At 38.7% G+C, this 23436-nt stretch overlaps 1 protein-coding gene across 5 annotated transcripts in view; it reads right to left on the bottom strand.

The window, feature by feature from the left end:
* TRAF3 (TNF receptor associated factor 3) overlaps positions 1–23436 on the bottom strand; it is a 90596-nt gene that overhangs the window by 55556 nt on the left and 11604 nt on the right. Inside the window, exon 1 of one of the 5 annotated variants that reach the window (XM_073349711.1) lies at positions 134–206. The exons of the other annotated variants lie outside the window; for them this stretch is intronic. The gene's annotated coding sequence lies outside the window, so the exon portion shown is untranslated. Of the gene's footprint in view, positions 1–133; positions 207–23436 lie in introns of those variants that run through there. 5 annotated transcript variants of the gene reach the window in all.

Here is a 23436-nt window from a genome sequence, read left to right as displayed (position 1 = left end):
CCCTAGAGTTCAGAGTGGGGAAAGAACCTTGACATGTATAAAATGCGTTATCTGCCATGACAGGATTTTTCTTGCATACCCTGACAAGAGCTCATGTACCCCGGTTTGAAAATTACAGAATACAGTAGCATACCTGTATATCCAAACAGGAAAAGAACATCTAAGCTTGGACAGGGAGCAAAAGACAACAACAGAAAAATGAGCAGTGAAGCAGTATCCCTTCAAACAATGATGTGGATCCCTTCATCTACAAAATAAGCAGAACACACACCAGCTTAACTTCAAATCAAAATAGGTTGTTTACTGTGTTTGATTATCTAATCATCTGAGAGTATTCTGAAAAATAGACTGCTAGATGTTTCTAGCCTTTTAATTTTGTTGACAGATGTCAGTCATATCAGTCTTTAAGAATTACTCTTAGATTGCTTTAGTATCAGGTTACCGTGAGCAAGCTAAGACATTTCTAACTTAAATTTCAGAATTCCTTATTTTATCAGTTATTTTTGTTGTTTTGTATTTCACTGTCATACAGGGCTTTAAGGGCACCTCATCCACATTTTTATTAAATAGAACCCCACAATCTCAGAAGCCTAACTAAATAGGACACTACATATTTTACAAACAGAGGTATTCACAGGGCAGAATGTGCATTATAATCAATGACAACTGATTACAGTGACAAAGTGACAGGAACATTTCATTCAGAGAGATGCTTCCACCACTCTAATCAGTTCAGTACATACAACAGAATACATAAGTTTTGCTTAGCGTTTTCCCTCTAAAATCGTCAATCACAAGTGAGGAATTTTTGTATTATAAAGATTTCTTACTATAGATGACTATTCCTAGGATATCCTACCACCATTACAAAACATACACAATAAAAGATTCTGCCGTGCACCATTCCTACCCATCAACCAAATGACATTCAACTGGAAATCCCACAATTTAGTGGAAAAAAAGACAGAGAACAATGTAAGAATCTTGTTTTGTAGCATAAATATATCTAGTTGATGATGGACACATCAGAGGGAAAGAGTTCCAAAGCCAAAGGATCCTTCACTTAGGTGGTCATATTCTTGTTTAAAAAACCTTTAAGCAAACATCACACACAAATCAGAATCAGGAATTAAAACCAGGGACAACAGTAAGAGTATTCAAGCTGCAGCAAACAACTGCCATGTCATGGCATACAGTCTTCTAAACAATCTGAGATCATTGTTCTATCTTGCTATAATATTTACAGAACCTCAAATATTGTCCATCAGGTGGACCAGAATCTCATACTAAACATACAGTTTTGAAAGTGCATGTTCTTTTCAAAGCTATCAACACAGTTGCATTAGATATGTCAGTTGGGACAATGTACTTACACATTAACTAACAACTACATACAAATAAATGAAAAGGAGCATTTTCTCTACCCTTGCATTCCAAGTATTAATGGGAAAAAGACAAAAGTTCAGTTTTTAAGACAAAAATATACTGATATTTTTTAAATACTCATTAAAATCCACTCATTAAAATCCACAGCAAAACTCCTATTCCCTTGAATGGGGTAGGGTCAGGCCCCAAGAGGCTCTTCCATGATTTGAAAAAACAGAAGAATAACTAAGTAGTTTGGACACCTGAATGCTCTTGCAAGGGAACACCCATCCAATGAAACAGAATCACCGACACTTAAACTTTGTATGATTCCCATATTTCAGATTACAAAGTGACTGAAATGTAGAAAGTGAAATGAGATTTAAACATGAAAAAAATATTATAAACATAAACTTTGGCAAAGAATTATTTTATTTTCTTGGCTAACAAGAGATTCTGTATTGCCTAACAAATCTGCATGTGGATTGGCTGAATGATTTGTAACAATATTAAATAAAACAGTATCACATTGTGAAGAGCTGTTCTTGGCAAGCCTATTAAACTGGATTTTCTGTTGACCATGGAAACTGTCATTTCCAATATACTTACAGTCATGCTAACCAAGACTGATCATTTTGATATTGTTTATAAAAGAAAGCTTCACATGGACGTTTCCAGTAATTATGTTAATAAGAAAGGGTAGGAATATGAATATATATAAATAATTCTTGTATTAATTCTAGCTGGATTATCCAGTAACCCAGAAACTATATAAAAGAGCTTTACTGACCGTAAGACTGGACAACTCTCAAAAACTTAAGTGTAACCCTGGCCAACTGAAATATTTTTTCTTGTTTCTTTCTTAATTTAAGAATTGAAGAAAACAATGGTAGATGGACAAGCAATTTAATGTGATTTAGGAAAGTTCACTTTAAAATATTGTTCAAACATTAGTTTTTAAAAACTGTCCATTTTTATTGTAAATGGTGGCTTTTGCAATGCCAGAATTCCTTAATATATTAAGATTCTGCCTAGGGCAATGGTAAAAAGAATTTTTTTCTATTTCAAGCTACCCTTGCTAACTACAGATCTTTATTAATCATTATTTCATAAATACATAATCTCAATGGGCTATGTTTTTTGACATTCAAAAAATCAAAAGCATTGTTAAAAAAAATCAAACAAAGATCACTCATGCTTTGCGTGTCTGGATCATGGTACAAATACTCATGGATAAAACATCCTGTCCTAGCAGGCAGACATTGCCTTTCTAAGTGTTCCGAACTCCAACTTGTGTTCGTTTGTAAAGCAGATAGGTGGAGTGAGGATGCCTCTCAGTCTCTAAGAAATTAACCCACAGTGCAATTCAGAATACTGTAGAAGACATTTAGTTGAAATGTTTGTCTAAAGAGTTGGAGAAATTAAATCTGATCAGATTATCACAGGACTAGATGCACTTTAATCTCTACCCGTGCTCTTCTGGGGAAAGTCCATGATTGAGTCATGACTGAGGAAGTGGATGAATGCACTTAGCTGTTTGATCTCCTGGTCCTGCACTCTAAGGAAAATACTTAACCATTGTGAAACATAAAAAGATCATCATTATACAGATTTATAAAGGCATTCCTTAAGTATTTAAGCACCATAATAGCCTAATGACCATTTCAAGTTGAAAAGTTTCCTATTACTGAAGTAACAATCACCAGTTTAGGAAAAAAAATTAACAATTTCCCTGAGTTCTAAACTATCTGTTACCATTCATACTTATAGAATCATAGAATATCAGGGTTGGAAGGGAATTCTCTGTCAGATCCCATAAATCTATTCCTACAGCAAGCTAAAACTTTTTCATCACTGTCTTCATTAGGTATCATAGAAATCATTAATTGGAGTACCACAAAGGATAGATATTTGGACCTGGATTTTATATGAAATCCTTGCCTTCAGAACCAGATTAACCAATACCACCAAACTCCATGAAATCTCCCTGCAGCAAAGGAACTCCCAAAGTTCCTGCCCAGCTTTGATGTTCTTAGTCTGATTATCTTTTTCACTGAGAGTCAGTGAGTGCAATTATTTTTCTGTTCAGCAAACTGGTTTTTAAGTTTTCATTCTCTAAAACAAAATTTAATTGGCTTCTCATTCTGCCTAGTGGAACAGTAATTGAGATAATATATTATTAATCATTATTATTAATTCCTTGAACAATGTCTTGCTCTTTATATTGCCTGGTGGCATACATAGGGAGCCATCCCTGCACTGTCAATTTCTTAGAAGGATGCAAAAGCTGAGCCAATCCAGTCCAGTCTGTAGTATCTTGGAATTCTTTTGTCAATTTAGAGATATTTTAAAAATACAAATACCAGATATAGTATCCGAAACAGGGAACTCAGCACTACCACAGATCATACAGCAAGACCACAGAAAAACAGAATACTGCAGAGATACAACAGACTCATTACAGAGATGAAAAATTACAGGAAAATTGTCTCCTCCAAAGTGCACCAAAATATTACTAAATCTAATTTAAAAATGCAGGTGATGTTTAACAGAATTGTCCTCCTATGAAATTTTAATATTGCACATTGTAGGGGAAGCCAATTAGTGAGACAAATATTCTTCAACTACATATCTGAATTTGTTTAAATTTAAAATTTAGATGAAGTAATGTATTAGAAATACCTATGTTAAAACCTAAAGTGACATATTCACTGACTTGCACAAGGGGTTACTTCAGCAAAGGCTTCTCGAACCTATATCCAGAGCTCAGAAAACAATGCTGACTGACCCCCATTCTCCCCGGGAAACATTATCTAAGATAGCTCTAGTCTTCCACTTGAAATAATTGGTTACTGAATATTATAAACAGAAGACCAGCAAAAAGAAATATTTAAATTAAACCTTCCATGTTATCTTTCAGGTAGGTTTTTGTATCATTTTCAAGAGGTCTTCAACTTGGCCCACAATAATTGTTTCCACTTTTTCTGGTGTCCTACAGATGTAATTACATCCAACATGATATACTCTCAGTCCTGTCAACTGACTTTTTTCACTACTGTTTCGTAAACACTCTTCTTTTATTCATTAATTTAGCAATATGGCCTGCAAAACCTCCAGTCTCAGCTCCACTACATTTAAATTTATCTTTTGACTGTGCTGCCTTCAAAAATTCAGTTTTGATACTGTGCTGCCGACTATCACCAGTTTTAGTATTAAGAGAACCTGCGACTTCTTTTGTGGGTATTCTAGCAGAATCCAATTGAAATATATTCTTGGGCTGTAGATAAGAAAAAAAAACTATTATCCTAAGACTTGCTGAAATAAAGTTTCAGTTTCTCCTTTTTTTCCATCTTTTCTGGTATAGCAATAATATTTTGTTATTGAAGAGCAATTTTCAAGAGAAAAAACAATGCCTTATGGTTTATCCAAACATTAAATTGCATGTGGATCTTTCAAGAACATAAATCCTCCTGCCCATTTCTTTTCTTCTTTTAAATTTTCTCTACCGCAAATTCTTCCCTGAACACCAAAACCTATATTTAAAATTAGAAAATATGGCTTCTAAGGTGAAGATTCTAGACACTATCCCAGGGAGAGTGGGGTTGGCTGCTATCTTTGCTAGCATCTGACACAAAGAAGAGAAGTCTTTGTTTTATTTGGTTTAGACATTTGAAAACACACTGTGTTGGTTGTCAGGTCTTTACAAGTGATAGATACAAATTCCGCAGGAAAAGAATTGTTGTTTACACTCCCAGTAGCAAAGATTCAGTAAAAAGAGAGTCTTAGTCCTGAATTGTGCATGCATGTGACCACTTTCCTGCGTAAAGGCATTTTATTATGTGGAATCTCCCTGCCTGACTGCCCTGTGTTCATAGCCCACTTTCTCTTTGGGTCTTGAAGCAGGCAAAGCTTTGCTAATATTGCCTCCACATCCACCAAAATGGGGCTGCCTATATAAGGCTTGGTAATTCCAGGATCTCCTCAACTGTCATTCTGCAGGTTTTAGATCAGTAGATATTGTTGGTGTTCCCAAAGATGCAGTAGCACTCATAGAATTCGTTTTGGACCAGATAAGGACCAAAAGGATTAGTATCTATGAAGGTTCATCTCCAATGTTGTACTTGGAGAGTTAAAGTAAAAATAACAACATTCTTATAGAATCACAAAAATGTAGGGCTGGAAGGGACCTTGAGAACTCATCAAGTGCAGCACCCTGCGCTGTGGCAAGACCACATAAACCTAGACCATCCCCGACAGGTTTTTGTCCAATCTGCTTTTTAAAATTTCCAATGACAGGGATTCCAAACCTTCCTCTGGAAGTCTATTCCAGAGCTTAACTACCCTGATCATTAGAAAGTTTTTCCTAATATCTAAACTAAACCTCCCTTGCTCAAGATTAAGCCAATTACTTCTTGTCATACCTTCAGTGGCCATGAAGACAACTGATTGCTTTCCTCTTTATACCAGTCCTTAACATATTTGAGGACTTATCAGGACCCTCCTCAGTCTTCTTAAGAAGAAACATGCCCAGTTTTTTAATCTTTCCTCATAGGCTTCTGTTGCACTTCTTGAAAATCTCAAAAGTGTTTTACAAACGTTAATTAATTCAACCTCACGACATCCCCCTGAGGTAAATATTATCCCCACTTTACAGATAAGGAAACTAAAGCACAGAAAGGGTAAGTGACTTGTATATGATCACAAAGTCACAGGCAAAACCTTTCATCCCTGGATCCCAGTCCTGTGCCATAACCACAAGACCATTCTTACTCCACTCCCTTAGTCTTGTAACCATACATGATGATAGAATTAAATAAAAAAAATAAAAAAAATCTTGTGCACCTAGACAAGAGAGATTTCAGGATGTTACAATGAATCTTTACTTTTCAGTTACCACAAGGAACTGAGTAAAATACTGCTCTTACCCTCAGGACTGTGTATACTGTTTCCTGAGGGGCTTTGGTTCTAATAAGCCAGATGTCCACATAAGGGATTAAACAAATACAAACATAATGGCGGTGGTAGCAGCAGCCATAGAAAGTAAGTATGAGAGAGCTGTATAGTCCAAAAGAAAAGATCGGTTGTAAGAGTAAGTAACCCAAGGCAAATCTGAGAAATCTCTGATGACTTGTAACTATCTGAATATATAAACAAACATTACGTAAAGTCTAGAGAAGCCAAATAGTTGACTTGGCTGATGTCAGCTTGGGTAAAAATTCATCCATATGGGATAAAGTTCTTCCATTTTAGGGCCCAGAGAACATATTTGTAATGACAGGTTTCAGAGGAACAGCCGTGTTAGTCTGTATTCGCAAAAAGAAAAGGAGTACTTGTGGCACCTTAGAGACTAACCAATTTATTTGAGCATGAGCTTTCGTGTAGCTCACGAAAGCTCATGCTCAAATAAATTGGTTAGTCTCTAAGGTGCCACAAGTACTCCTTATATTTGTAATGGTGGATGTTAAGCATGATTGCTGGATTTCCACCACAGATGCTCAGAAAAATTGTGCTAGCAACAGGCATGTTGGAAAATGGTTTCCAAGTACATTTCTGGGAGAAACGTATTAGACAACCATTTCAGAATAGCTGTGCACAGCAAGCCATTCTGACAAGGCCCCAGAAAAATCATTTGTCCCTCATTAGAAGACCACCCTCAGAAGGCATAACGTTTTATTTATTTTATTTGTGCCTAAAGCCACAGAGGTCTTCTACTAAAACTAATGAGATTATGGTATTTTCTGCCAAATGAATACGGAACAGAGCAATTTTGTTTAATATATTAATGGCAATTTGGCATTTAATAATGCATTTTTATTTTAAAGCATTAAAACCTGAAGGTCTCAAAGCAGTCTGACTAAATCATTACTGTAGCACTTGGAGATTCCTTGAGGATTTATGTTGACAGGCATTTGTCCACTTGTATTACAGAGACCCATAAATCCAGTGGGTGGACCATGACCAGAACCATGTTTAAAACAAGTCATGCCAGTAACTGTTTATAAACTCACTTAAATGCGGTATGGTAGACAGAGACATACTAATGCAAGCAAATTACCAGTTTCATACTGGGAAGGAGATATCTTTAAAAAGAGCCAGATATACCAGCTTGCTGGCTAAGATTTAAAACTTATGAAAGTTCTATGAAAAACTTATGAAAAATTAAGAGGACATGTGTTTGCAGAAATCTTTTTCTAGCCCACAGTAACATGCAAAAACAACCCCACTAGCTTTATGAATGTCTCACCCAGACTAGAATTTTCCTGCACTAAACATTAATGTAGCATCTCAGCAGGAAATCCAAATTCCAAAGTGTTTAAACCCAAGGATGAGCTCTGAGTCATACATGTTCACTGTGGGATGTATAACTTAGAATTTCTAGACTGCTGTCCATTTAAACTCTGAGCAATATAACTGGATTTAATGCAGGATTTTATTTCCCCCCTCCCCACCCCATTGAGTCACAGAAAACTGGACCCCCCAACTTTTGATTCTAGCTATAATCACTGTACTTTGACAGCTAAACAGCTGGAGTTTGTGGCAGTGTTGTATACTTAATATGCATATAACCATGTTAACCTAAGTGAAAACTCTAGCTAGAAAACAAAATCAATAAAAATCATTGGCTATAAAGATTAACGGTAAGAAAACTTACAGTTTCCAAACCAATTCTTCATTAAGAAGAATTCTTTATCGAGTTTTTATTAAATGACAAAACATGAATGTTACATATCGTTCAAATGTGGAATTCAGATACACTTAGATAATTAAAGAAACTGACTCAAAGGAAATACATTTGGTGTATATTTGAGATAAATGGCTAGATTTGTCAAAGCGGAAATTCAATCTACTAAGTTCCCTAAACCAATATTTTAATTGGCTACTAGCAACAAAATATGTAACATAAAACTTTGGCTAGTAATTACAAAACAACTGAAGGTAAGTTTTTGTAGCATGTTATGAGATATTGAAAGTTACTTCAATTACTGACAGGTTTCAGAGTAGCAGCTGTGTTAGTCTGTATCCGCAAAAAGAAAAGGAGTACTTGTGGCACCTTAGAGACTAACAAATTTTTTTGAGCATAAACTTTCGTGAGCTATAGCTCACTTCATCGGATGCATTCATACTTCCATTCCTGTTATAAATTGTACAAAACAAAAATAGTACTTTACCTTATTCTCCACCATCTGAGCACAGAGAATTAAAAACAAAGTATTATTAGGCACAAATTGCAAGAGTTTTCATATAAAGGGGATATCCCAGCACCATCAGATATGCTACATGACATGCACACACTAGCAACAGTTTACAGAAAACTATTTAGGTTCTTTTTGGTAAGCAGCCAAACCTCGAAACTTTGAACCTGGAGGCATCACTTCATTATCTCCTTCTCTAAAATGCAGACCTCAGTCAACAATTGCGTAAATGGTGGGGGGAAGAATTACCACAGCTTGGTTTTCTCTGCTAATAACAGCCCTTATCAATTACTGCACTGCAGTCTTTCTGAAGGCTATACAACAGAGAGTGTAAGTGAAAGAACTCAAGAAAGAATCACAAGGTTACAGTAAACTTTCTGTTCAAGACCCACCTAAAGAGAAATGACTTAATGGAATGCTGCACATAAGTTCAGTAGAATCTCCATGATTCTGCCTCCTCCTCTTCCTTCCAGGGCTCAACGTCTCCACCCCCATGTTTAAGAGTGTTTTTTTTGGAGGGGGAGGGGAAATGTTGATTGAATTCAAAGTTGTTGGTTTTGTTTTAGGTTTTAACATAAAATGGTTATTTTAAAATAAATAAATGTGAAATCACATTGATTTGTTTATAGCAATGTCTTTTGTTTTTACAAAACTTCCACTTTTTTTTTTGCGCTAAAAACATGGTGAAACTTCACATAAGCAATTCTTACCACACGAATGGCAAAATCAAGTTTGCAAAATAGTTTTTAATTACAATAAGCAGCAGTAAGTGGCATGCTGAGGAATAACATTAACATCACAAATAGCATAGGGGCTAATTTCAAAATTAGTTACATGTATTGAAAAAGAAAACAAGCAATAGTCAGAACAAAAGCTTTAAAAATTAGTCAAGTTAAAAGTCTTTAAAAATGTGTATCCTTTTTGATTCTAATATTTAGATTAATAAAAGATTTTCAGGTCAAATCTACTTTTCTTTAGCGTGCTTGTTTATTTTGTCTGAATCAGGAGATGCAAAAATGTAGACTAACTGGTTGCGTAACTAGATCCTCACCTACACTAAAGAAATAATCATGCTTAAACATGGGTGTGACGCAAATTTTATTGTAATATTTATTTATTTATTTACAGTCAAGTTATATATTTTATTAGAGATCATATATCATGCTTAAACATGGGTGTGATGCAAGTTTTATTGTAATATTTATTTATTTACAGTCAAGTTATATATTTTATTGTAATATTAGGATATGAATTTGTATCCTAATTCATATCCTAATATTACAATAAAATATATAACTTGACTGTACATCGTTGTTGTTGTTTTTTCCCCTAACAGCACATGGTAAAGCAATGTTAGAGAACTATATTTTAGCTTAAGCACCTACCAGGCCTCACCTACACTAGCCTTGTTTCTTTAGATTCCACAGTGGTGCACAGGTGGCAGCAACACTGGAAGCACTAATGTAAAAAAAGTCAATTGGCAGCTAGTGAATACGACTGTAACTGCCTCCTGTCTCTACCACATCAGCGGGGATCAAAACCAGCACTTCAGCATAGACCTCTACCCAGCTAAGCGAAAAGAGTAGCCCCTCTAGTTGGCAGAGCCAGTAGGCTATCATCCTCCCATTAAACAGAGATTAGAGGGAGACGTGAACCATACTTCGCTAGTGTGTTACACTAACATCAATGAGGACTTTTTGTTTTGTTTGGGGGGTTGGGGGGGGGAGAAAGGCCAGCACTGACATAGCCTCAGAATTACAAGATGGTTCTCTAACATGGTTATAACTTGTTTTTTGCGACCCACACAAGCAAGAAAAAAAGTGGTAACGGATTATTCACAAACATGATATACTACCATATATAATGGTATATAACTTATACCATATATAATATACCATATATAATGGTAGTATAACTCCACACAAGGCAGAGACGGTTGAGTGAGGTCAATTAACCTGGCAAGCTGAACCCAGGAAAGAGCCAGGGATTGAAAGGCTGGCTGCTGATGAAATCCAGCTAAGAAGGAACAGGCAGGGCTTGTATAAAGCCAGGAAGTTGACAGCAGAAAGGGGCTGCAGGGCAAGGAGTCTGCAGTCACTCCCTGGGAGAAGCAAGGCACGTTTAGGGTTTCAGAGTTAAGTAGTCTGCAATTACTCCCTGGGAGGGGGAAGTTTGAGCTGGTAACCCCAGAGAGTTTGGGAGCCAGAAGATAGAGCAGAGAACTAAGGAGTCTAGGGAAATAGCAACAGGGTCTGGGAGCAAGGAGACACAGGTTGATGGACACAGGGTCCCTGGATAGGAACCTGGAGTAGTGGGTGGGCCTAAGTTCCCCTATCGGCCGCTGGGAAAATGGCACAGGACCTGCCTTGGATTGGAAGACCATCTGGAGCAGACAAGGACAGCAGTGATCCAGCTGGAGGGCCAAGCTACAAAGAGGGAGCCCCCTGACTCCAGAGAGAGAGAGACCATGGGGTGAGAAACACAAGGAGGGGCAGCCGACTGGTTCAGAGTTAATCCTGCAAGAAAGTGCCACAGTGGTGACTAGTGAATCCCATAACAACATGTTAAAAGTCTAGAGGACTGGAGTGTTTTCCTTTTTAATAGGGTCCCTCAGTTCTCACGCACCAACACAGTACTGTAATGTTTACACCACAACAGAATTATTTTAAAAATTTTTTCTAATGCTCTTCATACTTCATGGAAACTATTTTAAAATTATGGTTTTGACTTTTAAAAAGACACTTTAAAGATGGATGACTCAGAAAAATAGTTGTGGAAATATGTGACATTAGTGGTTCCCAAGCTGTGGCCCATGGACCACCAATGGCACACAAACATTTTGAGAAAGAAGCAGAAGGGCGTAGAAAGGAAGGTGGGACCATGATTGAATCTCACTCTCAGAAAATGCTTAGCAAAATGGAAGAGTTCAAGATCCTCTGAACACTTTCCAGGAAACATATAGTGCATGATAGTAACTAACCATTCCAACAGATGACGGTGCTTGCCACCCCCCGCCCCGTACTTCCAATGCCAGACCTAGGCTGCAATCTCCAAAGGACTTAGCATAACATTAGGTGTTTGAATCTGCAGAAAGGCTTCTTCCATGACAGAAGTATGAATCCTGCGTGCTGGCCAAATCTTGCATTTTTAAGACATTCACTACTTTCAAAAGATTCAGTTTTTTTGCTATAGTACCTTTAATTAATATAATTTATTTTTAATTACTTTTTACAAGGGTTTTTCTGCTCCTCTGCTGGGTTTGTAAGAGTTTTATCTGCTTCTGAGGTTCATGCCTTGGAACCTCAAGTTAATTAGTCTGCTCTCCTGCTGCTACCATCCACGTAGGCACAGGGCCTGGAGACTCTAAGCCATGCATAAAATGGACAGGAATCTCAAGCAATGCTGATTCAAATTTCCACTTCCACTGTCAAACCCTATGCTTGAACTTTCACAACAGCCGAATAGTACCACTGACTCTAGACAGAAAATGGTTGTTCAATCAACTCAAGAAAGCAGGGTCTCGGAAAAGAAAGGGGAGAGAAGTTACAATGAACAGGTCTGCCCATGCATACCCTTCAGAAAAATCAGAGTACTTCCTCCTGCAGTCTAATTGAGGTATTATATAGTTTTCTAAATTGGCCATCACTATGGCTTTGTAAACTAGTTATGGCTTGGATGTTTACAACCAACTTTAAAATCACATCTGCAAACTAACTTTCCTTTTCAGCTGTCTAAAAAGAGACAAACAAACTAAAAAAACCAGATAAAAGGCATCAAAGAGTTTATTTAGAAACAAAACTATTATATCTCCATCTACTTTCAGGAAGGAATAGCCTTGGTTGCTAACCAATGCAAGCAAGCGAAAGACGATATACTTGCTAAATACCCCTGGTAAGATTAGGTGGAAAATAAACAGGGTCAGATCTACAAATTGGCCCAGTTAGAGCTTTGAAGCCACAAACTTCAGTAACCTGTGAGCCAGAGCATTATGTTAACGATCCCTAAAAAAATTCAGTCTACATGCAAGGAAAGAAAATTGAGAAAGTTGCATGTAATCTCATTTTATCAAGCTTCATGCTTGTAGGAATATAAACCCATATTAGGCCTCAGTGAACTCTGGTTTAAAATTGAGTCTAAATCATGACATGAGTGATAAGCCTGAAGCATGTGACCAAGAAGAATGAGATCATGAGAAGCTACTGTTTGCATTAAACTTGTAGTAATCCTGAAAATACCCATGTTATCTTATTTAAAGGCTTGGGTTAAGAAATAGAAATAAAGAAATCATGTTAATTGGGTACCAGGTGAAGTAATTAACTGGTTAAAAATGTTTAGTCCAATAGCTAGGGGAAAATAGTGGGAAGTGAGACAAGGGGAAAAATCTTGAAGAAAGAGTGCAGCCCTAAACCATTTCAGTTAATATTAGCTAAGGTCCAATAACCAGAATTGACATCACTTGTTTGTTATAGTGTATAAAGAGCAAGGTTTTCATCGCCCCACTGCAGTAATGCCATGATGGGAGTGTCTCCTGGGCCTGATCTGGTTGTGAGTATTTGGCCAATGTTTATAACTATATTATTGTTTGGGTATAGAATATAAGGGTGAATATGCGTATTTTGGATGTAACCAACACAAAGTGGCCTTTGGACTAATAAAGGAACACTTGTGTTGAAACTGAGTCATGGTAAACCTTAATAAACCTATTAGGAAAATTATTTCCAACAATGCAAAAGCAAAACAGCATCAAAGTAGAAGACTGATACAAATAATAATAATAAAAGCATGGTATACCTGTCATGAGGTTCCTAAATACACACAAGGTGAAAACATCATGCACACTTAGAGTTCTGTTAGAACCTGCTAACATGAAAAACATCTTTCACAACACAAACCACAAAGTGATATGCAAGACTCCACTCTGTGCTTCCAATGGATTAATACATTATCTCCCACTGCTAAAAGCTGGTCTTGAGTCTGCTGAAGTCTAAGCACTCCAGTCCCCCTGCCGGGAAACAAACAAATGAAGCTGGTTTTAAGTGTCTTCTATTAATATACTTAAATAATTCTCACAAGCCTGAAGGCAGAAAGGATCAATAGGAAACTGAGATTGCACTAAATCATGTCAACGTACCAATATAACAGGCTACATGAAGATTTACTAATTCACTAAAAACTTCCTTGTAAAAAAAATAGATCTACTTCCTGCAGGAAGAGACTCCTGCCTGCCACCACTTAGTGAGTCAAGCCAATCTGTAAGACGTTTTACATAATGGGAAAATTTGTATTGACCAAAAGGTTCAGAATGTTCTTATTAAGTTTCCACAAATGGCAGATGTAGAGATACATAATGTTAACCTGAACCAAGACCAAGAAAAGAAACTATTTGTGATAGAAGCTCTGTTTCATAGCACAGCAGATCTAATTTTATACTAGCTATTGTACTTCAACTTATCCAGAGTAGGAAATTCCAAAGGGAGGAAACATTAATTTTGAAAATACAGGTAATTTTAACAGCATTTGGGAAATGGTATTAGCACATAGTGGCCAGCATGATGGGGACATTTCCCTATGACAACGTTGAAATCTGAAGTAGCTGAATTAACATTTCTGTTCTTACAAAACATCAGTCTGAGTGAAACATATGGAATGGATTTTTCAATATTACCAGGAAGCACAGTGAAAGAAACAGCAAGGAAAAGAACCATGAATCCCTACAGATAGTTAGTAAGAAATTGAATGGGGCATTTCTTTTCTTCAGCCAAAAAAAATGTAATACATAGTTAGAGAAAAAAACAGTAGCTCAAACTAAATAAGACAGACACAATTACGGAGTCAGTCCTCACTTCTTTTAGAGGATTGACTATCACTTTAAGATTATAGTGAGAAGCAGACAACTGAAAAAATGAAACAATGGAAGATATGTTCTTATTTCAGTGCTCACCCGCAACCCCATTTTACAGGAATCTTGCCCAGATGAAGATATGTCTCATGTTACCTTCTTCTGCTACAAATACAGGGATTTAGGAATATTGATGGTTAAGGATACAGTGTATATTTTAATGATTCCTCTAAAATAAATACTTATTTTTATTGTGCTTTGAGTTCATTTGGATGATTTTTTTTTTTTTTAAATAGCAGCTCTAGGAAATGAAGATACATTTTGTCTCAGTGCTGTTGGTCACTAATTCTCAAGCAGTGAGCCTTAAATCAAACCAACTTTAAAATTAAACCTAAATTTTTTTTAATCAGATCAAGTTTCAACATGAAACTACACTCTATTATGCATAGTTTCAAAAGAACATAGGCCAACATTATTTTCATACTGAAGGATGAAATACAATGCTGCCACCATTTTCGTGCTAGCTGAGGTTCCTAGCATACCTTAAAGCATTAAAATACACATATACAGAAGGTTCCACTCACAATTTCAAGAAAACAGAGTTAAACCTATCCTGTCACCCTAATCTCCCTCTATTTGGACTACATTCTGCAGTACACGTGGTACTTTAGGGCATAGTGAAGTTCATGCTGCCCCTTACTCCTCCCACCACATCCCCTTTATAAAAGCTTATTTACCCTGACATTCTTACTTAACTGTGTTGCATGTTAACACAGCTCTACACTTTTTACAATGAAAGCCAATATTGCTATGTACATGAATTATATTTGTATTAAGGATTACCACACCACCATAGATAAAAGACATCTTTAGCCATCTTCAATGGTCACTGTCGATTTCTGATAAAAATCCTAAATCTATTACGAGATCCTTTAAGTGATAGCCTCCTCCACTCTGGAAGAGCATCCACCTGGCCATCTGTAAAACAGTCTATGCCCTTTAAAAAACAACAGCAAAAACCATACACACACACAACCTGCTTCTACAGCTGGAAGTAGTCCAAAAATGCTTACAATCACGCATTTCACGGAAGCATCGCCATTCTATCGCAGCAGTGGGGTTTAGGACTGAAACCAGGGACCATTCCTGGTTGAGCAAACTCAGTGGCATCTCCAGAGTGTAACATCCCTCCGGTAATAGGGCCAAGAGAGCCTCTTTTTTAACTGTTTTATGGTCTTTAATACACAACTGTCATTCATTTTGGGGTAACAGGCAGATTGTGTCAGAGCTTTCCTCTATCCTCTGGGGAAAATCAGTTACCATCTCTCTCCATCACATCTAGATTACCACCTGCAATAAAGCACACTTCCTCTTAGTTCTAAAATGTCTCATTGTGCCTCCATTTGCTCATTGAAGGTACTAACTCTTCATCAACCAAAGGATCTAATGACCTATTCTTTTCTCTGAACCAGCACATTGCACTCCTTTTGAAATACTGCAGCCAGTATGATATTGGATTTGTGTGTGGGCTGCCTTGGATTTTCCACTTGCCACTGGCAAGAGCTGCACCTCAACCCACATAGATGTGCACAGATCTTCCCTGGTCAGTGTCAGAAATCATACTTGCACAGTTTATTCACCCACTTGGCAAGATGGTCTTGCAAAGATCTGAACCATCTGAGATACTGTAACCATCTGAGATACTGTAGTAAAACATCATAGGTCCATATAAGCAACTTTCACCCACCCAAACAGGGTTTAAGTGTTTCACAGATTTCATGACTATTAGTAGCTCCTGCCTAATACAGTAGTTCCATTAAGTCCATGACAGGGCCTTGAAGTAGTAACCCACCACAAAGAGCAGGAAATGAAAAGGAGAAAAGAATACTAGAAAAAAGTAGGTCTGTGATAAAATGGAAACTCATGGAGAGTCAAAAATGACTGAAATATTGAGCTCTATTTTAAATTAGTCTTCAAAAAGAAAAATTAAGAAGTTCAGACAAATAGTGCTATTAATATAAAAGCAGGTAAAGTAATATTTGAAAATTAGCACACCAATCTAATCAGTTCTCACTGATGCTATTCAGAAGCTTGGGCCGCTGTGAAACTGACAAGGATCACATCACCTTCACTCTTCCGCTGCTTGGGAAAGCTATCAGACGCCAACAGAGATGCTGCTATTCACTGGTGTAGACCAAACCAAACCAGAGGCTAAGGAAGGAGCAGAGTAGCAGACACACCCACTTGATCTAATTCTCTGGGGTGAGGGTGGAAGGAGGAGAAAGAAAAATTCCCTTTTCTTCTAAAACGAAGGCTCCCCCACCCCCTTCCAGCATCCGGATGCACCGCTGTGCCTGTGGACAGAGTAAGATAATGGACAAAAGCCTCCATGCCGCAGATGAGAGCCTGGAGCTGCCTACTAGCCTATAATTCCCAGATAGCACGCATCTAGATAGCACTTCGGCTTTTGGGTAAAGGAGCTGGAGACGTTCTTGCAGCCTTTGGGGCTTAAATAAGCACCAAAATTCATTGTATTTGGGTGAATTCTTCCTCTTCACCTCTTCACCTTCAATGTGCATATCTGAGGCCAGACTGGGGCCCTACAATTTTTGACACAGGAATTTCCACCATTAGACATCATATTCCAGGGTCTGCTCTCCTCTCAATGCACCAAGCATTAACTTATGTATTATCATTACTGGTAGCATATGAAGAGTCTTACAAATGTACACAAATCCAAAGGCGTGATCAGTCTGATGTAGATTCTCTCCCCCATCAATTTCGAAAAACAAAAGAAGTGATTTTGATTTGTTTTTTTAATTCACAATTGCCACCATTATGGGAAACTATGGACTTGTCTACACTCACCGGAGGATTGATGCTGCGGCGATCAATGCATCAGCGGTCATTTTAGCATGTCTAGTGAAGACCCGCTAAATCAACTGCCAATCACTCTCCCATCAATTCCTGTACTCCACCTGACTGAGAAGAGTAAGGGGAGTCGAGGGGAGAGCGTCTCCCATAGATGTTGCGAAGTATGGACCCCGCAGTAAGTAGATCTAAGCTATGTCGATTTGAGTTACATTATTCACATAACTCAAATTGCGTAGCTTAGATCAACTTTTCCCTTCAGTGTAGACAAGGCCTATGACTGATGAACCTTACAGACCATCTGAAAGCACCAAGGCTTATGTTCATTCTTACCACTGGTGGCAGGGAGATTGATAGCCAGGGCCAACCACTGAAATGTCTGTCTCCAGCTCAAAGTAATCTTACTCATCATTACTGAGGATCTTAGTGTGATGGCAGTGGAGCTGCTCTGTAATAATTTGAGCATGATCTGTTGACCTGGTTATTGCAATATTTACAGTACAAACATACTGGTTTAGTATAATAGGAATAATATAATAATATATAAGGAAATCAAACAGGAAGGAAATAGAATGTTTCAAGACTAAACAGTTCTGCACGAACACTTGGGGGTTGTAAAGAGACAATGTCATTACAGGAAAAGGCTTGGGAACCAGAAGATCAAAAGGCTGACAGCTGTTTAAAAAGTCTCTCTCAAGAGGAGCAGGAGCTGTTCAGGAGGGGCCACATTAAAACACAGGCACCCACTAGGGTCTATGAAGGAGTTAGGTCTGCCTAACTTACCATCGAGGCATGGTAAACCTAAGGTGAAACAGAAACATGTCAATTGTGTTGTTTTAAGATCCTTTTCTCTAAATGCTTTGTTCAAATAAATAATACTTTGGTTTCAAAAGGCTGTCTACATGGCTGGTCACACACTCTCAAAGAGAAGAACCACAAGCGCCAAACCCAGATGGACTTGCTGTGTAAACCCAATTGATATACACAGGGTACTGTAGCCTAGGGTCCAGTCTAAGAGGAAAGAATTGCAGAATTCCACCCCAGGATAGGCAAAAGCACTATATCTGACACTTGAAAGGGCTGCACTGAAAGACACCAGAAAGGAGACAGAAGTGCAACTTGCCTTGCAACTGTGACTCACGGGTGTTATACCTGGTCTTCATTTTGGAGCAAGGAGCTGCCTTATAAGTAGCCCAGAGCTCAACACATTGAGCTCTGAAGTTCAAAGTCAGTATTAGATAGGTGGCCAGCGAGCTCGGGCACCAGAGCGATGTATTTTCATTGCCATTTTGATCAGAAGACTGAACTGTTGCACCACTTGACAAAAAGCTGACGAAAAGCCAAGTCTAGTGCAATGCAGCGATAAATCCTAGAAGCTACAAATGATATGGCCAAGCCTCAGTCTGTCAGGATGGGAAATAGTCCCCTGGTGGAAGAAAAAGGGTGGGTTTTGCTACTGTTATTATTTGGGTATCTAGCAACAACAGGGAGTTAAACAGCACTACCTCCTACCACCCTCTCATCACCACTTTGACAACATTACAATCAGTGCTTGCAATGCAAGGTGATAAGATATTGGCTACTTCTAAGGCTATGTCTTCACTAGAAGCACTGCAGCGTGGACACTCGCTACAAAGACGGGAGGAGTTCTCCCATCACTGTAATTAATTCATCTCCATGAGAGGCAGGAGGTTGGAAGAATTCTTCCATCAGCATACAGCTGCCTACACTGGGGGTTAGGCTGGCTTACCTACATAGCTTAGGGGTATGGATTTTTCAAACCCCTGAGTGACAAAGCTGGGTTGACCTAACTTTTTTGGATAGACCTGGCCTAAATATTTCCTTCCTTCCACTAGCATCACTTCCACCTTGTGGTTATCCAAGAGTCGACCTCAGTAAGGAATTAAAACTCAGATAGCTGAGGAATGGCAAGTTCACAGACAGCTGGGTGTTGTCGGCATATTGTTGGCATTTAATCCCTTCAGGGGTTTATGTAGATGTGAACAGAATGAGGAAGAGAATGAAAGCTCGTGAAATATCACAGGCGATATCTGAGAGCAACAGGCAGCAGCACTTCCACACTCCTTTGGACACAAGTTTGTGAGGAAGGAAAAGAACGATCCCAGTACCTTGTCAATGCTTGGTCTGCTAGAGCTCAGAGGAGAACCTGCAGCACCGCATAATCAAGGATGAGGATGAATACACAGCTGTCCATGTCTGGGAGGTGGTCCTCCAACAGTGCTACCGCTGTTTCCATGCCACATTCCCACTCTAAAGTACGTTGGGGAGGATACAGGATACTGGAAGTTAGATGTACATGGCTTTTTGCTAGCGTCTCCATTTGTCTATTCAAGAATGGAAAATCAGACATCAGGGGATAGAGTAAGATTGTTCGTATCAGTTTCTGAATATCTGCTGGATAATTATGGCTCTAGAAATAGGAGGTAATGCTCTCTGGAGAATATTGACAAATTGGTAATCCCATTGGTTTTACCTGAGTAAACCCCTCTCCTTCCTACTGTGGCAAGGCACCTCTTTTCTCTCACCAGTCTTAGCGTTTCCCCCGCCAGTGATGGCGGGCCTGGGGTAAGCAGTCCCACACAGGCAGGGTTTGCCTTTCCACTTCTGTGCTCCCTTGGTTATATTTTCAGGGTAGGCCTGAGGGTCGGCCTAAGGGGTGATCCTCCACCAAACAAAAAGCAAACAGCCTCAAACAAAAAACCCCAAGGGGTACCTTTCGCTGCCTCCCTCCCTGGGGCAAGGTGTCATCCAGTTGGTTGCCCTGGGGTGTCAGTCCTTCCCCTCGCAGGAACTCAGGTTTGGCTGTTTCCCCTATGCTAAGGAGCACAGCCTCTCAGCCTGGAACAGCCTATTTCCCTGCTGCCACTAGCGTAACAGCAGCTTGTCTTTCTCCCTCGCTCTCCCCTGCTCTCCCCAGGAGGGGTTTTTAAAGGCCTCAGACAGCCCTTAATTGGATTCAGGTGTCCCTAATTGACCTGAGGTAACCCCTTCTCAACTTGTAGGAAAAAGGGCCTTTAACATTCTAGAGCTAATATATCAGCCTTCCAGGACCCTTTTGCAGCAGTCGGGCCTGACTTTGTCACACTACTCAATAGCCATAACAAAATGGCTCCCACTCCTGAGAGATTTTATCATTTTACTTATTGCATGAGGTGTGCCCATACCAATATGGAGAGTTAAAAAAAAGTCATCCACAAGGATGATCTCTCAATAATTCTCAGTCTGATTATTCTGCATGCAACATATTTTTGCAAAATCAAAGATGAAACTAGTTCTGCAGCAAATTTTGGTGAATTCTTCTAACCAGTTTGTCACCTGAGAGTTCTGGTTAAACCAAGTGAAACTGCCCTGCTTTATTGCTGGCAAAGTCAGTAGAATTGAGAAGGGCTGAGAGATTTCCAGCTAAGCAGAAAGTTTTGTCCGCTAAAGGCCATTGATTAGATTGTAGACTCATATACTTTACAGCCAGAAGGGACCATTGTGATTACCTCGTCTGACCTCCTGTACATTGCAGGACACAGAATCTCACCCACCCACTCCTGTACAATAAACACAGACTTTAGCAGACCAGCCATCCAATGCAGCCTCTGGATTTGGCTTCCGAGGAGTGTCCTCATTTGGTGCTGAATCCAGAGTTCTATCAGTCATAGTCTCAGCTCACTTTCACAAGACCTCTCGCCAAACATGTTACATGGCTACAAACAAGGGGAAAAGGTGCTTTTTTAAAATAGTTAAACAATATGATTTTAAACTCCTCCTCTCTTTCACAACTTCATCCAAATTTATCTGAAGTAATTGAAACCGTTTGCTTACCAAAAAATGGGAGTTGATAAGCCATTTAGCAAAACAGACAAATTCTATAACCATTTCAATGACTATTTCAAGTTACCACAGGGCAGTTAACGTCTGCACTGTGGTAAAGATCATGGTTCAGTCAGGGTTAGTTATCCCTGACCTAACTTCATCCTTTCTTCCTACACAAACACCTTTTAAAAACACCTTTTTTCCCCCCTCTTCTAAACAGGGCCTCTATGGTTTAGGAATATTCAAGGATGCTACTAGTCAGACACTTCCATCTTGCTGTCTTCAGACACAGAGAGGGGCTCACATCTAGAATTGGAAAATCAGGTGTGTTTAGCAAATGTATTGCTAACATGTATTAATATATTTTTGAGCATCACTTCACAACTAGCATAGACAGAGTGTTTTAAAAAGTATTAGGTTTTCACAGTCCACTCTAGGGGACAGTTTAGGTCAGTTATATGTTTTAAAATGTATTAGACCTAGACTACACTAGATACTAAGTGGTATTTAAAAAATGCAAGTTAAAACAAATGAGGAAACACTTTTTTTTTTAAATATGCCTTTTTTCAGTAGTCTAGACAAGGGCTCATTAATGGGGCATTAAGTATTTAGATAAACTAGACTGACCATTACCTAAGGGCATTTAATCAAGGATTTATCCACAGCGGAACTCCTCCAATGTTGCAGTACTTCTTCCAAGTTCACGGTAGCACTGTATCCAAGTAACACACCAAATCGTTATTTAGATAAGAGCTATAGCTAGGGCCCTACCAAATTCACGGCTATGAAAAACGCGTCATGGATAGTGAAATCTGGTCTACCCCCATGAAATCTGTATGGTACAGGGTAAAAGCACACACAAGACCAGATTTCATGGGGGAGATCAGCGTTTCTGGAATTGGGGGTTCTGACACAAAAAGAAGTTGCAGGAAGGTCACCAGGTTATTTGGGGGGCGGGGGGGGGAGTGAAGCATAATATTTCCACCCTTACTTCTGTGCTGCCTTCAGAGCTGGGCAGCCAGAAAGCAGTGGCTGTTGGCCAGCTGCCCAGCACTGAAGGCAGCGCCCTGCCAGCAATAGCGCAGAAGTAAGGGTGTCAATACCACAACACACACACCCCAGCCCCAATAACCTTGTGACACCCCCACACACACACACACACCCCTCCTTTTTGGGTCAGGACCCCTACAATTACCACACCATGAAATTTCAGATTTAAATAGCTGAAATCATGAAATTTATGATTTTTAAAATCCTATGACCATGAAATTCACCAAAATGGACCATGAATTTGGTAGGGCCCTAGCTATAGCTGCTAAGACCTAAGATCACCCATGTGTGGAACAGCTGATTTACTATTTCTCCTAAAAACTCTGGCTATTTAGCATCCGACCTATTCATTTTTTAAACATTTTCTCCAAACATGACACAAAAATCTTGCACGTCTGCCTACCTATGAAGGCTATTTAATAAATAAAAGTATAGTACGTCATAAAAATGCCATTGCCTATAAATACATACCAATAAAGTCACAGGAAGTGGCCCATTTCCATTCACTTGTGCAACTATTTTAATCCCAGCAGCACCATCTAATGGAGAGCTCACCAATTTTTTTCTCCTGTATGTGACAATGTATTACTGCAGAGGCACCAGCAACAGATAACATTCTATATAACTGATTCAATACACCATGTCTTGCTGCTAATCTTTCTTTAATACAAGGCAGGCTCGATGAAGTGAGCTGTAGCTCATGAAAGCTTATGCTCAAATAAATTTGTTAGTTTCTAAGGTGCCACAAGTACTCCTTTTCTTCTTTCTACATGGTAGATTGTAGTCTACATTTCTCTATGAATAGTTCATAAACATTACATTCATGTGCGGATTTATTTGCATGAAAGATGAATAATGAGGCTTTAGCTGAAACTGCTTTCTTAAGTTTTAAATATAGAAAAGCCAAATTTAAAAGAACAGCAAACAAGTTGCTTGAATTGTGCTTACTCCCTCCTCCACAAGCAGCCAGAGAGGGGCATTCATACCTCTGACTGAAGTCCAAGTATTTCTAAACTGTAACAATCCCAGCCAGGAACAGAAGATCCAGAAACCTGGATCTTATCCATGGCAATACAGATCACTAACCACCGTCTTATTTTCACTTAAAACAAAAAGTTAACAAAACATATAACTTAAATTTGCTCTCCTGCTACAGTACATACCAGATAAGGTAAATAGCAGCACACAAGCTCTCAAGAAGAGCAGTGCAACATGTGGCAAGAGAACTATTGGAAGTCACTGTCAGCTATCTTCCTTACATGTTTTTATCTTATAACAACAAACAAGCCTGGT

Source organism: Lepidochelys kempii, chromosome 6 (genome assembly GCF_965140265.1).
Source record: "Lepidochelys kempii isolate rLepKem1 chromosome 6, rLepKem1.hap2, whole genome shotgun sequence".
Lineage (NCBI taxonomy): Eukaryota > Metazoa > Chordata > Testudines > Cheloniidae > Lepidochelys > Lepidochelys kempii.
The sequence above is the reverse complement of the archived record's forward strand: the minus strand, read 5'-3'. Positions and strand labels throughout refer to the sequence as shown.